Source organism: Syngnathus scovelli, chromosome 22, assembly GCF_024217435.2.
Source record: "Syngnathus scovelli strain Florida chromosome 22, RoL_Ssco_1.2, whole genome shotgun sequence".
Taxonomy (NCBI): domain Eukaryota; kingdom Metazoa; phylum Chordata; class Actinopteri; order Syngnathiformes; family Syngnathidae; genus Syngnathus; species Syngnathus scovelli.
Window position 1 is genome coordinate 5,428,867 of NC_090868.1, and position 17,119 is coordinate 5,445,985.

At 41.1% G+C, this 17,119-nt stretch overlaps 1 long non-coding RNA gene across 2 annotated transcripts in view; it reads right to left on the minus strand.

Annotated features, from left to right (window-relative positions):
• LOC125992521 (uncharacterized) overlaps nucleotides 1-17,119 on the minus strand; it is a 41,566-nt gene that overhangs the window by 23,669 nt on the left and 778 nt on the right. The window contains exons 3-4 of one of the 2 annotated variants that reach the window (XR_007489659.2): nucleotides 15,524-17,066; nucleotides 8,534-8,602 (exon numbers count right to left, since the gene is read on the minus strand). This is a non-coding gene — a long non-coding RNA (uncharacterized lncRNA). Of the gene's footprint in view, nucleotides 1-4,338; nucleotides 8,603-15,523; nucleotides 17,067-17,119 lie in introns of those variants that run through there. The other variant, XR_011086192.1, reaches the window with a different exon arrangement.

Below are 17,119 nucleotides of genomic sequence, written 5' to 3' on the forward strand. Positions count from 1 at the left end.
CAAGACAAAAGGGCGAGCATCAAGGGTGCATTATTAGCGAGCACGTGAGTCCCGTGTGACGTTTGCACCAAAATAGATCACAAGTCATTTCCAGCGGGCCTTTTGACTCATCAAAGTGAATCTATTCTCTGTAAATGGGGGGGAAGCTGCTTTGAGTGACAGCCCCCCTCTAGATGTTCTATTTTAGGACTGGCTTGGATTCATGGGAAGGATACAATTGAGTTCAGGATGAGGAAAAATAACACCACCAAGGTGTACAGACCACATTTGTGCAAATCTATAAATGTAATATTTGTATATTACATGATAACATATATTATTATAGTATATTGATCTGGTAGCTGACTCATGAGTTTTAATGTGGGTGTTTCATATGAACACAGTCCCATCCCCAGTTATAGGAGGGTGTGCATACTTGTGCAACCACATTATTTTATTTCACCTTGAACAAATGTTTTTCCCCTTAAGTTTGGTGCATAGGTCGTGTCACAATAATAACAGAAAAAAAGTTTTGAATTGATGTATCATGTCCTCATTTTTCTATATCACTGTACCTAATCAAACGACCATTTCTTTATATTGTGGGCATTCACTATATATTATGCAAAAAAAAGCTTAAGCTCTAGGTTTTATTTAAATGAAAATGAAAATAAAGCCGGATAAACACAACCTAAACATTGTACTCATCACAAATGACCCGTACAGCTAATGTTGCTAACGCTATCAATACCTTAGCGCTACCGCAATCGTTCGTGTAGCATGCCCGCATGCTACGCTACAGTTGCGGCATAATCTCGCAATATGTTAATGGCACAGTGTGCGCATTGTGAACGTTTGCAATCAGTTACATGTGTGATTTGGCATGTGCATTTTTTGCATGCCCCCCCCAAAACACACACACAGAAGCATACATTTCTTTTCCCAAGAGCCTTCAAATAGATTTATCCATTTGATGTTCAGTGAGGTGTGAGCCCGCAACACAGCTCCAGGCAAAGCACAAATGAACACGCAAACACACACACCTCAACCATAACAATTCATCACCCTAATAGCCTCCAATTATTAAGCTAATAAATGTTTGTATCACATGTCCTGACTTTAACTTCCCGGTTTATGATTTTGATGTTCTCTTGCCGTGGCGGTGCGACGTGAGCGTGATGAAATGTGACGGGCCGCATTAAGGAGCCGCAACCCATGCGTTGGGCCCGGCACCACGTGCACGAGGGGGGAACGGGGCGCACACACGCTTCTCTTCACGGGCCAGCTCACTAATGTGTTGGGACATGAAGACCGCTCTGCTCTGCCCTGCTCATCTTTTTGCTAAGGAACGGCAACAGACCCTCCCACCTCCTCATTTGACGCACTATGGCGAGAATAAGTGCCGATGCTATTAAAAGTGCCGTATTTACAAACCGCTATGTGTTAAGGTCATAAAGGTCGATTAGATTTTTAGATGTTCCAGCAGTAGCATTTTGAAGGACTGGCTGACTGACTCGAAAGGCATTTCAATAAATTATTAAAATTTTATAATTTTCATGTCAATTAAAGTGCAATATTCCAGAACTGTTATATGTTTAGGCTGTTAAATGTAATAGTGCAATTGTTTGAATGAGTAAGATAGTTTCTCCTTTTCTTGCATTGTAATCTATTGTGACATTACATTGTCGTTTAAAGTTAGCGAAACTTCATTTTAAAGACAAACTTAAAATAGGGGTTATGTCCACATACCAAAACTAACTACTTTAGTATTTCAGAATCACTAGCAGTTTGAACGTATACGTATAATGAACGTAATACGTGAACTGTCTGAACGAGCAGCACCATTTTCATCTTTAATGTGTTTAAATTCGTTGGGAAACGGCAATGCTATTAGCCGCCATTTATACATTACGACTCCGTTCTTTTTGTTTTTACTGAAAACTGCTCACAAATTTTACTTTGGGCTATGACGCCTGATTGAGGTCAGAAATTAGCCTCAGAAAAGATGGTGAATACGATATAAGGCACTTTAATAAAATAATTTTTAAATTTGGGTTTTACAGTCATATTCAACTAAAATTACTCAATTTTGATCATTAAGTATTTCAGGATGAAAATAAGTCGAACTGTGTTTTTTAGGTTTTGTCTTCGTGTAACCTGCTTAAAAAGAAAACAATCAGAAGCAAGATTCATGATTTTCAGACTCTAACGATCGTCGTCGATCATGGCGAAGGCTCCTTTTAAAAAAAAAAAAAAAATGTAATCTGTCACGGATTAGCGGGCGCCCAAGCTCGAGATTTGACCTAGCATTATAATCCTTTGTGTTGATCTAACGTAATCTGATTTCTCTCAATTACTTTGTCTCCAAAATACATGCAGGCAGACACTAAAGTGAACAATGGACGCGACCGACGTGCTGCTTCAGTCGTCGGTATCGTATCACTCAAATTTAACGCAAGATGAGCTTCGACAATGCAACTCTAATCTAATATTTCAATCTAATAAAATCAAATACGAGAGCTCTATGAAAACAAAATCTCCCTTTGCGACTTTAATAATGCTCTGTTCCGATTAAGACAGTGAGGTTGTTCAGAACGAACCAATCACAATCAAACTCGTGTCACATGAGTCAGCATTTTAAGCAAACCAAAGGCCTCAATTACAATTAGGAGTTTGAACGTGTTTACTTCTGAGCACAGCCACAACGCCCGGTTATACTGGAAAAGGGGGTGCAGACTTGTGCAACCACATTATCTTGGTTGAGTTTTCCATGTGATGTAAAAGTTTTTTTCTGAGCAGGGTTGTGTAGACTTTTTCTAGTAACTGTGCTTTATTACTTGACTCGGTCAGCGTAGCTCGAAATCTTTTTACGCATGTATTACATCAGTGAGGCCGCCCCTCCCCTCCCCTGCCAGGGGCTAATCTTTTAGCAGTGGAATTATCTGACCTAAAAATGACATCAATGGAGGATTTTATCATATTCAGACAAGAAAAGGAAGATCAAATCAGAGGGCAGACGGAGAAGCAGAGCCGAAGTCCAGATAGCATTTTTATAACCTTTGATTTCCACCGGGCAACCGGGCTTCGCTATCGATCTGATCTTTCAAACTCATTTGAGGCCAGAGCGGAGTCTCGAACGGTGCCCCCGCTAATGCAATATGGGATGCACGGGCCCTCGTTTGTCATAGTAACCTGACTCGGAGGAGTTAAATATAGCCGTTTCCGGTTTGGCACAGGAGGGATTTCGGGCTCTATTCTTAGCGTGGCGTCCTCCGCATCAAAGCAGACGAACACGCGTGAAATCAATGTTGAGCAGGAAATAAATAATTGCTAAGGCGGGTTGAAGGGACGGCGGTTGATAAATAGCTTGTTGCAGAAATCTTGCAAGATGACTAATAGGATGTGTTCAGTTTATAACATGGCACTTTTTCACACTCAAATATATTCAAAGACGATGCGACATTTAATGACATTTTTGCATCAGCGCGTCTTCTTTGTAATCTTAATTAGCTTCCGCTTCAAAACTCTGGAGGCAACACCGCACTTCAACTTCTATGCTAGGCTACAAAACTCAGTTGTCTAAATAACGGGATTTGACACACAACCAAGCAGAGTATAACCTGTCAATTTTCTTGTCTCTTTCCTGGCTTTCAACGCTAAATTAAGTTGAGAATAGCAATGTGTGGGTGTAGTTGTGTTGTCAGATGCTAAAGCTTAAAGCCGCCTACGCACACTCCCGATGACAGTTCATTTCATCACAAGGCCACGGACCTTTGTCAGCTACAATCCCCATGACAAAATAATAAATATACTTACAATGGTTCTTAAACTTTTCAAATCTCCCAGAAAACGTTTTATATTTTATATTTCTGTAAGCCGCGGTGTCATGCGCAGTTGAATGGTGAAAATCTGGCAAAGCAAAACTGTTGTACTGTTAGCCTAATAGCATAATTGCTAATGCCATTTTTAACATACTGTCACAATATCAGTAATGGAAATTCTGTTTTCCTGATGTACAGTATATATAGATTCTCATTCATCAGGAATTCCCCACAATCCTGTCTGTAGAAGACAATTGCACCATTTTGACAGCAGTTTATATTTCAGCAACTCTCTGCCAGGAGATGGTAAGTCGACGGGAAAATAATACAGTAGATGTCCCAAGGTTGATCTATTTGAGGGTTGTTAATCTGCGCTCGGCGGGGCGTCTTTACATGCCACCATGACGCCGCTCGGCTACAAATGGAAATAGATGGCAGAAATCAATAGACGGCGGGGCCTTTCCTAGCATGATGTCACATCACAGACCACCAAAGTATACGTCATGCGGTGACCTCATCCGGGCGCATTTGGAAATAAAATGGAAGGAGGGACGGTACTCTGCTGCTGCATATGAGTTCTACATTCGCATTTGTGCTTTGAGGTTCAAGGTTGGCAAGTGGAGTGGGGTCAACCTGATGGATGAGCAGAGCGCGGCGTGACGCTCCGACATCAAGGGTGGAGGCTATGAATAAAAAGTGGAGCAATCCCCTTGGTGGGTGTAAAATAGAGCAAATGACCACAAACGCTGGCATCGTCATAGCCGCTGCTTCCTCAAGAGACTTTATGGTGTAGTCTGACTACTTGATAGTCATCAACGTTTTGAAAATTCGGCCCCTCGGTAAGCATGTCAATCGTGTAGACCCACAAAAAAGTCTAAAAAAATGTATGCCTGGAAAACCTCAGGAAGTCGTCCATTTTGGTTTGAAGCGGTCATTTATAGTTAGTGACACAGAAGGAGTACCTCCTTTAACTTAAATTCAGTCCAAAGCCAGTTTGATTCATCAACATGAAATTTGGTAGCCATGTCGATTTTTAGTAGACCCACAAAAAAATCTCAAAATGCTTGATAAAAAGTACAGGATTAGTGATTAGTAACTTAGAAGGAGTACCCTCTTTAACTTAAATTCAGTCCAAAGCCAGGTTGATCTATCAATGGTCGGCATGTCGATCATGAGAAAACCCACAAAAAAGCCTCAAAAAGCCAAACCTGAAAAATCACAGTAAAAATTCCAATTTTAGTTTCAAGCAGCTTTTTAAGGGTGATAAAGGCGTACTCTTTTGACTTTTCTTTTGAAAATTCAGCCCCCAAATCCGGTTTCACTCAGTAACATGAAATTTGGTCAGCATGTCAATCATGAATAGACCCACAAAAAAAAGTCTATTTTGGTTTGGAGAGGCTACCCTATACAAATTTTTTAGCTGTATTGATCGACTACTGATTTTACCCATCCAATCGAGCGCGACCACCGACCGCCAAGCAGCATCAAGTGACTCTTTAACCAGAGAGAGGCCCCAAGCATGGACGTTTTGTAAGGGGCCGAATGCGGGCCACTACTAAATCAAGCCTGTTGCACTTATTCAAGCAGCAATCATGACGGGCATTCAGTGAGTGAATGGAAGACATCTTTCTAATAAAGACAGAGCAGAGCATTATATCTCGCTCTCTGGAGGGCACGCCGCGTCTCCAGCTCAATGAAAAGAACGAAGCTACCTTGGCAAATAAAGTGAGCTTTTTTTTTTTTTTTTTTTCCCGCTGCTGTCGTCACTCGATTATGCCTTTTCAATAGGCCTTTGTGAAGGCTACGCTCTAATGCAGTATGTGTCGCTGCTTGGGAATAAGGTCTATTTTGTGATTTATTTTTTATTTTTTAGGTAATAACACCAGGTGATGATCTTTCAACTGTGGGCAGAGCAGCCATGACCTTTCCTCAAGGGCATGTGAGAAATTCATAAGTGTGCATGGTGAAGGACGTGCCGCACTAGATAAACACGACTCTCAATAAACAGTCGGTGTTGATCAATTTTTATTGACGCGTTTTGTCAACGCTGGCTGGTGTTTGCTCACCAAAGAAGCTTTATTGTATTCTTTAATTATTTGCCCACAAACATGCACATTAAAAGCTCATTCAAAACAACCCATTTGAGAACACAGTATCGTTATAAAATCTAAATTTCCTGTGATTTTTTTTTTTTTTTTACTGTCTTGTGCAATAATGAAAAGTAAATGAGTAGGTGTCAATTTGATGACATAATCTTTGGACTGCCCAAAGTTGGCAAAAGCGAGCAAAAACAGCTTCACTGCGACACAAGTAATTGCCGGGATTGATCGTGGGAATAAGTGGACTGTTTCCATGGTAACCGCCGCAGGACCAGAGCGGCCAGCAAGGGGATTGATCGACGGCCGCGCACGCCCCGAATGTTGCAAAGTGTAATTTAAGGAGCGATATTTGTGCATCTCCTTCCGACTTTCTAGTAAACAGTAATTGATTGGTGATTATACGCTGGAATTGTTTTCTGTCATCAGCCAAGCAATTAATTAGATGACTAAAAGCCCCGGAGGACGGCTTGTTGGGCACAGCGTGTTTCATTACGAGAGAGGAACGCCTCCGCCTCTGTTTTCTTTTGTTTGTTTTTTTGTGAGAGACTGTCAGACACCCGCTGACCACCGCGGGGTCCTTCCATTTTTTACAAATAAGAAAATAGGACACCTCAATGCAAAAGTAGGAATAATCCGTTGTGTAAAAGCCACATTTTTAGACACTAGTGAATATTCAAAATTAGATTTTTTTTTCTTTTATCTACCATAAAAAGAAAATATCACCCACCACCTGGACCCCACTACAAATCTTCTAGAGCAGATCCTTCCACGGTGTTAATAAGCTAAAAATATGCTAATGCAGTTCCTTGATGTCTTCCAGGCTAATTTGCGGCAATTAGCAAACATGTCACTTTTAACATATGCATAAATGCTCTTTAACACTCACACAACCTTTGGATGACCTCTAACATTCGGACTTTCAAGCATTTTATTCACACCCCCAGAGACCAGAGCCAGTTGATCATTGGTCGTTTTGGATGAATGTCACCCTCTGGGCTGTAACCAACCTGCCCCGAAACAGGAAGTGTGAAATTCTCGCCTTCGCCATCCCTGCGGTGTCAAACACCTCGCGCCCGGTCGCTGGTTTGCCTCAGTGGCTAGCAGTGAACTTTCAATTAAGAGGAGCGAGATCCCCCATAGCTAAATCAGCGTCCCACGCGCCATATTTCTCCAAATGTCACTATGGTGGTGTTAGCATCCCGGGGACAATGAGCGGTATTGAGTTTCGCAGGGAGACTTAGCGGCACCCAAACATAGCACTGACTCCCTAAGGATGCCGGTATGCGTGTGTGCGGATATACACGGTAAAATTAGCTTCTTAACAACAGGATGTTGCGCAATTTATGTAACTGGTAGTTTACCGACATGTATATTTGACACATTTTGACTGTGACTTTTGAACTGGAGGCATCCCAGTAGACAGGGGGCAGCATAACATAAATGCTAACTTCCTTAGCATGAATGCTAAGCCAGACAGAATTTGTTAGTTTCTCGATACACCACTTGTATTGAAACATTGAACAAAAAGCTGACAATTAATTACCTGGTAAATAAAAGCATAACAAATGCTAACTTCCTTAGCATGAATGCTAAACCAGACATAATGTGTTAGTTTCCCAATACAGCCTTTGTATTGAACCATTGAACAAAAAAGCTGACAATTAATTACCTGGTAATTTTGAAAAGGGATGCAAAGACAAGGCCGCCCGCTCCCCCGCCCCACCCGCAGGGCAAAGTGTGCCGCGCTCAAGTCAAAGTGACACGTTCAACAAACAAGCCAAGGTCACCGGGATGTGCTTTGTTCATGCAATCTATTACTCATACTTGACTCATGGGACACGAGGAGAGTAATTCTAGCATTTCATCAAAATAAATGAGTTGCTTTTTTTGTGCTGTTTGAGATGAGAAGACTGATATACCACACACAAAGGCACATACTGGGGACAATAATCCTGGACGGACACACATCTTAGGAGTTCATTTTAGCAGCACGAATGCATAAATCAATGCAGATACTCTATATACATCACTCAGCTGCAGTTCCCTATCAAATCTATACCCCGTTACATGAAACTAGTGAGTGTGGCTAAAATAAAGATTGCCTCATTTACTGTGCGGCCAAAAAGCAATATTCCAAGTAAGTGCGAGTGATCAGAGAGTATTTTCATAGGAAGTGACAGCAGGTGCAAACGTGAGGATAAAGGAAGCATTTTCCCTCCCTCGAGGTGAGGGAAGAGCTCCCGTGTTGTCATGAGTGAATCAAAAAAGTAACAAAAATCCTGATGATGGAACTTCTTTTTCTAGATGGTGGGTGGGGGGCTAAAAATAACCCCTTCGTGTGTTTGCCATGCTAAATGTAATCACAGTCAATATCTCCTCCGACTCCAAATCACATCATTTGAGCACCCTTTTTAAAATCACCCCTCATCCCTGGACACACACACACACACAATCGTGCCAGTGCTCATCACACACACACTCCTCTGCAGGGCATTTCACTGCACACTTCCAAACGGGAAGAGACAGGCCCCCATGTTGGAACCCGAGGCTGAGACAGAGCTCTTCTCTCCCCTCGCAATGCTGACGCCATCACTCGTGCGATCATTTATGCTATGCTATAGAAACACAACACACCTTTCATGAGGATGTGACGAGTGGGCGCAGATTCTCAGTGCCGCTGTGCGGTGGGTGCCACTGCCTCCGCTGGGAGAGAGAAAGAGAGAGAGATTGATTTTCCACACAGTCAACAAAATGATTTTGTCATGAAGGGTAAATACACAGCCTCCCATGCTCATTTATCCCAAACATACACACAAACACACACACACACACAGACACACACACACACACACACACACACATATCCCCGCAGAGAAAGTGCTACCAGGCAACGCCATGCAAACACAACGCGCAGATGACTCAAACATTGTGCCGCATTTGTGCTTCTGGAAAATCGAGGAATGCAATAGACAGATATGCAGTATTTATTTGACAGTCTAATAGTATTAAAATGATCAAACGAAAAAAATAGTCTCAAGTATAATATTCAGTGGAGTACATATATGATATCAGTGATTCTCAAAGAGCGACACTAGTGGTGTGCTGGCTCCCTCTAGTGGTACTCGAAAGGATAGCCGGCCAAGTACAGTTCAGTTGTATTTAACTTTGATATTTTTAGTAAATATTTTTTTTCAACCTATACCGAGATATCATTTTTATGTATCTAATTGTTGTGTGCAGTAAAATTTAATTAATAGTCAAACTATCTAATAATATTACAGTGGCTCACAATAATATTACATACATACATACATACATACATACATACATACATACATACATACATACATACATACATACATACATACATACATACATACATACATGCATATATACATACATACATACATACATACATACATAGATAGATACATACATACATACATACATACATAGGATTACAGTCAAGGCTCGGTTTTCGAACATCCCGGTTCTCAAACAAATTCGAACAAAATAAATCGAGACGCTTTGGTTGTCGAACCTCGCGAGATGAGCCGAGAGGACCCGAGAAAACCCGACTGCGTGGCCCGGATGCCGACTGACTCCGTTGTTATTGTATTTTCGTTACTTTGAGGATTGTATTAACCCCTAATCATGCCTCCAAAGAAAGCAAGTGGGAGAGTAAAGCCATCCTAAAACACAAAGACGTTCCTAAAGCAATGCGACAGTGAGCGCCCGGCGCGCTGCGGTTGCGCGATTGGACCAAATTAAGCTCCCTGCGCACTGAGGTCCACTTAAATTTTGGAAAGTACATCAGGACTTTAAAAATATTTTCTAAATTTCAGCGACGGCTCAGTCACAATAATGCGACCAGCGCGGTGCAGTTGCGGGGTCGGCGACACGCTACGGTTGCGTGTTCGGCGGTGCGCTGCAGTTGCGCGATCAGACAAAATTAAGCTCCCTGCGCACTTAGGTCGACTTAAATTTTGGAAAGTAAATCAGGACTTTAAAAATATTTTCTAAATTTCAGCGATGGCTCTGTCACAATAATGCGACCAGCGCGGTGCAGTTGCACGGTCAGCGACGCGCTACGGTTGCGCGTTTGGCGGTGCGCTGCAGTTGCGCGATCGGACAAGATTGCGCAAATACAAAAATGCTTAAAAAAGGCGTTTTTTTTCTTGGAACGGATTAAAATTGTTTCCATTATTTGTAACGGGAAAAAGAGATTTGGAATTCGACCGATTTGCTTCTCGCACCGCCTTCTGGAACGGATTGTGGTCGAAAACCGAGGTTTGACTATACAATAATATATTTTTAGGTAGTAGTGTTAAAAGTTCGACATCCAATAGTTTCACATTACACAATGAAATATTAGTTTGTAATAATTTACAAAACGACACTTTCAAAGTGCCATTAATTTTTCAGATTTTTTTTCGAAATTATTCAGAATCAATTCTGATGCAACATTTCGCGATTTGTATTCTTCTTTGAAACGTCACCAAAAAAGAAGCTTTTCAATTTGAGTTTTTTTTTCTGTTCACGGTTCTCGTAGTGCAAAAAGCAATAAATTAATAAAGAAATAAATTAATTAACAAACACCTATCTACTACCACCTATTCATTAACCATAGAAAATGTGCACTCACATTTTATTATAAAACGTGTCAAAAAAAAAAAAGCTAAGTGCAGCGTGACTCCCGGACCACTTTGTAGATTAATTTACGATTCAATGCACTTCTGACCAGTTTGAACTTAAGTTGGCCTTTCATTTCAAGAATGGGGAGAAAAAAACGAAACAAAAGCAAGCCTAAATGGAAGTTTGTGATTTGAGAAAACGTACTCGTTGGATCCATACACAAACGATCACTTGTTTAATGACCTTTTGTGCCAATATGGGAAAATTAATGAGCTGTGACATTCAATTATAACCCCAGCGCCTCCAATCATGGCAGCTCTTTGGAGAGACAAACACAGAGAACGCTTGAGAAGGACTTGCTTGTTTATGAGTGTCTTCATTGGCACGGGGAGACGTATCATTTGCATAATCATGAATAGCAGATACGGTTGTCAGGGGAAACGGACGGGAGGGGAGGGCGAATGCTGCAGTGATGAGCAAAGACGCAGAGCATTCCGCAGCAAGAATGGGACAAATAGTTATTGAACGGGGACGGTTCCGAGCCATTTGGATGTGCAACTTCAATTGAATGATGAAGGGAAAATGTATACATTTATTTTTAACGTGCTAGCAGAATGATTTCAATTACATAGATTTGTTTGTGAAAATCAATATCATTGAATTGTAAAAAATATCTACTTGTAATAAAAATATATAATGTTAAAGTGAACTGCTATTTAATAAATTAATTTTGTTCTGTATTATTTCATTTAGGATTAGAAAAGATTTATTTGAGTTGTTCATTTTAACCTAATTTTTGTAGTAAATAAATAAAAACAATGAAATAAACAATAACAGAATAGAATAATATTTGTCATAATGTATATTAAAAAGTACATTTATATTACGGAATGTAAATGAAATATTTTTATGCATTATCTTGTCATCTTAACCTGAATTTAACATGCAGATAAGCGAAAGTACACGTAAATGTAAAATTCAACTATTTTTAGATTTACTTAGTCATAATTTGAATGAATTAAAAAATTTAAATGATTATATTGCGTTCAAGTTTTCTATATTATAAAAAAAATATATACCTAGATTTCTGTTTAGTGTGAATTCATTTAAAAAAGAACGAGGTTGCAAACGGCAAAAGTGTAGACGCAACTTCCTTTGTTGCTCACTGTTGCCACTGTGTGGTGAAAGGTAGCCTTGCAAGACGGGACACAGCCCAAGCCGAACGTCGTAGACCTCCTGTAATGTCATTTTACTGTTATTTGTGGTTAATATTTCTCCAATTCAGGGGCTTGCCCTTCCTTCCTGCAGGCGCCTGAATCGCTATTGTCGGAGTGTCTTTGCACGTTGTTTCGCAGTCCCTCGGATGCCCTCCTCTCCCATCTGTGTCATCGCGCGCCCACGCCGCGTCAACCTGCCTCCCTCAAACAGCTCATTCCCTCGGCCTCAGCCCACGGCCACCCTCCCCGTGGCTCAATAAAAAAAACACACTTCTGCAAACTGAACGGCTGAGAGGTAAGATGGCAACCCCCCCCCACTCCCCCGACGTGGTGCCTGAGGCCCATCTTTTTCCGCGTAAAAAGCACGGCGAGGATTGTCGTTTTAGATTTTCATTCGTGATGTCACTTTGCCATTTTTTTCCATCTCCAGGCGATGAGACAGTGAGTCATGTTTCACCACGGAGAATTTAGCAAAAATCAATTTTCTCCTTTTTTTAACCTCTCTCTTGCTTCTGGGGCTCGGCAAGGGAGTGACGGGATAATCGATTGTACTGCCTTTGGCATCGGTAGTTTAGAATATGTGGAATCAATTTCTACGCTGTCAATAAACAACTTCCTATTTTTAAAAATTCACATTGATGTCTCGAAATTGTAGCAACACATATTGAGCTGACTGTTACCGTCCTTAACGTACAAAGTGATTTTGAAAGTTTTGATCATGATTCTAGCGTGCTCCCTGTTGCCCTCTTGTGGTATAATGTGGAATTGCAAAGTGGGGCAGTGACCTAAGCTAATGGGAATTTGTTTCAATTCTCAGCATGGGTTGACAAACTAATTTCTTGCATTTGATGTCAGTTTGCTATTTTGTGCCATCTCGATGCTGTTACTTTACTGATTACTTGATTTTAAAAGTATCTAAATTGCATTGAAATTTATTTTATGACCTTCTATCACCGGATGCCGACAAACCAGTTCGACAATTCAAAGTTCAATTTTAATCGGGATATTCAAATATAATTATTTGTACTTTTTAAAATGTCAGCCTGTTTAGGATTTTACTAAACGGGATTTTACAACAATGACTTCAATTAACATTTTTCTTCAGGAAGTCTGCCCTGGCTCATGTAATATTGTCGAGGCTTGCTTAATATTTATAATGCACATTTTTTACATTCATGTGCTGTTTTTCAAGCTAGAAAATTTACTAAATAACTGCCAATTATATTATAGTTTTCATTCTAACTTCTCATTGGAAGTTTATGGAAAGCATCATTGGGAAAGTAGTATACATGCCGAGCTAATATTTCCACTCGTGCTACGGAGTACAAGTGGCAGGACAGCGTGTGACTTGTATCGCACTGGGTGACAAATAGCTGCCAGGCCACGTGTCTGGTGGCAGGTGTTGGACTGGTGATGGCGGGGCTCATGCTCATATTGTGCTTGGCGCTCTATGCCGTATCGATCTGCTTCAATCTTATTTAACCGCTGCCAAAACTCACAGGTCCACATCGACTCGAGATGATTACACCTTGATTTTGCCGCGGCGGGTGGCTGACAGGCGGCACCGTCTTCATCACAATTCGGTCACTCATTGCTGGGGACTTTGTTTTTTATGAGAGGATTGGTTAAAAGCCTTTGAGGCCAAATGTCTGATGTTTAAAAAATAGTCAATCCTCGTGATTCAATTTAATGGATGTTATGATGTCCCTTCTGGTGTGTGTGTGTGTGTGTGTGTGTGTGTGTGTGTGTGTGTGTGTGTGTGTGTGTGTGTGTGTGTGTGTGTGTGTGTGTGTGTGTGTGTGCACGTGCGTGTCTGTCTGTCTGTCTGTCTGTCTGTCTGTCTGTCTGTCTGCCTAACCCTGCCTGCCTGTCTACATGTGTTGCTGCACCATTTCTGTTCTAATGTTTGTTGGCCTGTCTGTAACGTTTCCCTTTGTATTAAGTTTTGCTTGACTTTTTTAGCTCTGATACTGCATAAAAATTATAGCTTTTTATTTTCTAATAATATATTTCAATGTGAATTGTTGAATTAAAAATGTAATAAAATAGTAAATTATCATGATTTAAAAAAACAATTACTATTTCGCTGTTCAACATTTTTTTTTTTAAATCAGAGATTCATGTAAACTTCTATATTTGCTGAACTGGATTGTATCTCCTATGGAGGTGTCCCTAATATTCGGACTCCCTCATACTCAATTAAAAACGGCTCTCAGAATAATGCAGTCCACTTCTGCAGTAAATCACAAATGAAAACATGGTGTTAAATAAGTACGTCGATGAAAATTGATCGTGCAGGTGTTCCTAATGTTATGTCCAGTAAGGATACAGTTGGCTTGTTGGAAGGGTTTTGGACCCTGGTCTATTTTTAGCACAAAAGAGGCGTTGTTGCTGTCCTGTGCTGATGCGATGTGACGAGTCCATCTTCTTTTCTTTTTTTTCTTTTTTTTAAATTAACACTAGCCTCAGATGGCATCTCCGTCTTGTTAGAGGCCGAGAGAGCGCAAGGTTGGGGTTAAAGGTCAGACAGGTTTACAGGGATACCATAATGCGCATACCCACCACCCGTGTACGCACCTGAGCCACGCCGGAGAGGCGCACCAAAGCTGGCTGCTGATTTTTTCTCCAGCAAATATTAGGAACAGCTCAAAAAGTATAGACTGCTACATACGTTTCTGACTATTGATGCTGCTCTTCGCGATAGCGAATTTTATTTAGGTAGTTTGCTCAAGCACATTTTTCTCAACTGCTGGAACATTAAATGTTTTGTGGGGTTTTGCGCCCTCTTGTGGCCACGTTCCCGGTCATGTTAAAAAGCTTATAGGTATTCAGTATGTTGTTTTTTTTTTTTTTTTGCTACAAACAAATCTGCTGATGAGTATTGCTGATATTCATCGTTTTTTTAAAATATCGATTTATAATTGGTCAAACCAGTGGTATTAGTATTGTTTGTTTTGTTTCACACGTTTACCCCATGTTTAGATACAATGCTGCTGATTGTACTTGGTGCGATTCACTTGCATGTGCATATCCAGTAATCCCTCGTTTATCGCGGATAATTGGTTCCAAAAACCACCCGCCATAAGTGAAATCCGCGAAGTACGGTCACCAACAAGAAGTCCTGGGAAAGATGCTAATTCGCGATCGTGCTAGCACGCGAAAACGGACTTCTAAAGGAATGTAAACGAACATTTGGAGCAATACTACATTGTCCTAAAGCAGTGGTGTCAAACTCATTTTTTTCTGCGGGCCGCATTGTAGTCATAGCTTCTTTCGGAGGGCCATTATGATTATCAACCCAACTAAATGTATGAGCACCTCATATTATATACAGTAAAAGCTACAAAACAAACTGACAAATAACTCGTTTTCAAATCAGACGAGTAAAAACTGGTCAATTATTTTAAAAAAAGATATTAAAAGTGAAGACAATTTGCAATTCTAGTAATGACACACTAATTTGATGCACAATTTGTCTTCGCGGGCCACATTAAATGATCTGACGGGCCGTATCTGGCCCCCCGGGCCTTGTGTTTGACACCTGTGTTCTAAAGGTTAGACACGTTTCCTCAATTTAGAAGTTCTATTTTGACTTTTAAATTGTTTTTGGAATTTGGAAAAAAAATCTGCGATGTAGTGAAGCCGCGATAAACGAAACGTGAAGTAGCAAGGGATCAGTGTACTATACATAGCTGCTAATTGATATGTTCTATTATGTTCTGAAAAAGATCTATAATGAAAAAATGGGACAAGGAAAAGACGGGGATTTTACCTCTCTGAGACTTGACCCATCCTGTCTTCCCGGCTCATTAGTCAATGGTGCGAGGGACTCTTGCGCCACATCTATTTCCGTGCTCAACCCCCATTTTGGCCTCTGCAGGGACATGGACAAGTCGGAATAGGACGTGAAGGTTTGTGACACACTGCAGTAGTATTTCTTTAACTGTGTCAAGGACGTGACATACAGAGTTCTATGAGCTGGAATTAGAGTTGGCTGCCATGGTAACGATTCAACTAATTGATCAAATGCAGCATGGCGAGAGAGTAAACTATACTTAGAAACACGACAACCGAGACACCTGGGCCTGGACCGAACCTAAATTGATGGATTGTGTGGCAGCTTTGTAGGAGCGTTCATTAATCCTCCACTGGTGGTCTCGTCCAAGTGTCTGCACACACTGAAGGTCTGTGAAGCTTCTGGTGCAAATTGCTGGCCATTTTCCAGCTGCACACCGACAAGGCACCTACGTGCAGTGGTGACGTCACTCCGATTACAGGTCACCAAATTGTCAATTACATGCATGAAGTTTCAGGGAAGGAATTAAGGTTCATAATTACTGAAAATGGTGCAGTGATGTGGGATGGATATGTAGCATCCGTGGAATTACATCTGAGAAAGCAACATGCGTTCAGTGCACAAGTGGCTGCTTTCGTGAGATACTACTGCCACCGTGTGGCACTTTGGAATACTGCAGACTGCTAAAATCTGTACTTTTTAATTCTTCAGCTCTCACCCAATTATTTAGCTAAAAACAAACCTGTATTTCTTTGCGGTACTTTTATTTTGTCCAAACCTTTACAGAACCTTGAAGCTGATTCAAATGAGTCAGGAGAACTGAACCATCCTGTTCACTTTGTAGAAGACTTGACGTGACGATGACTTTTCTGATCTGCTGCTTGATACTTTTAGTTCCCTTAAATTTATCACCGCTTATAACAACACAAATTCAGATATAGTTGTAACACTGTATAATTGGCCATTTAATGTGATTATGTCGATTGACCCGTATTGTCAAGACAACACTGTTCCTTACCTGATCAACATTATACAACACAAAATTTCCAGTTTACATAATTTCCTTTTATTTTGAACAGCACACATGATTCCATTAAACACATGATTAATCTTCAGTAACAAAAATCCACGCCGCGTGTATTTACAGTACAAACCCGATCTAAACCGATTCCGCGACTCTCGTAATCGAGTTTATAATAAAATGTCTTCGATTGCACTCTAAAAGTCACCTCTCAGGAGCTCCTGGGTCTCCCCGCAGCAGAGCCTGTAGTCCCCCGGTGGGCAGGCAGGCAGGCAGGGCTGACCTGGAAAACGCTCACACAGTGTGACAGGTTGCATGGCACCATTCAAGGACAAAGTAGTGCAACAATACCTGCCCTTGGTGGCTTGGTTACCTGACTTTGCAAGCAGTGGCCACACCGCCAGCTCGGGTGCCCTTTTGCTCCGCTCGCTCGTCGAGGGGGGCCGGCGCGGGGGGAGGCTTTTGCGAGGGGGAAGAGCACTCCCTACTGGGCGCCCACTGCGAGACAAATACAGCCCATAAATCGTCCGACATTTACATGATTGACACAA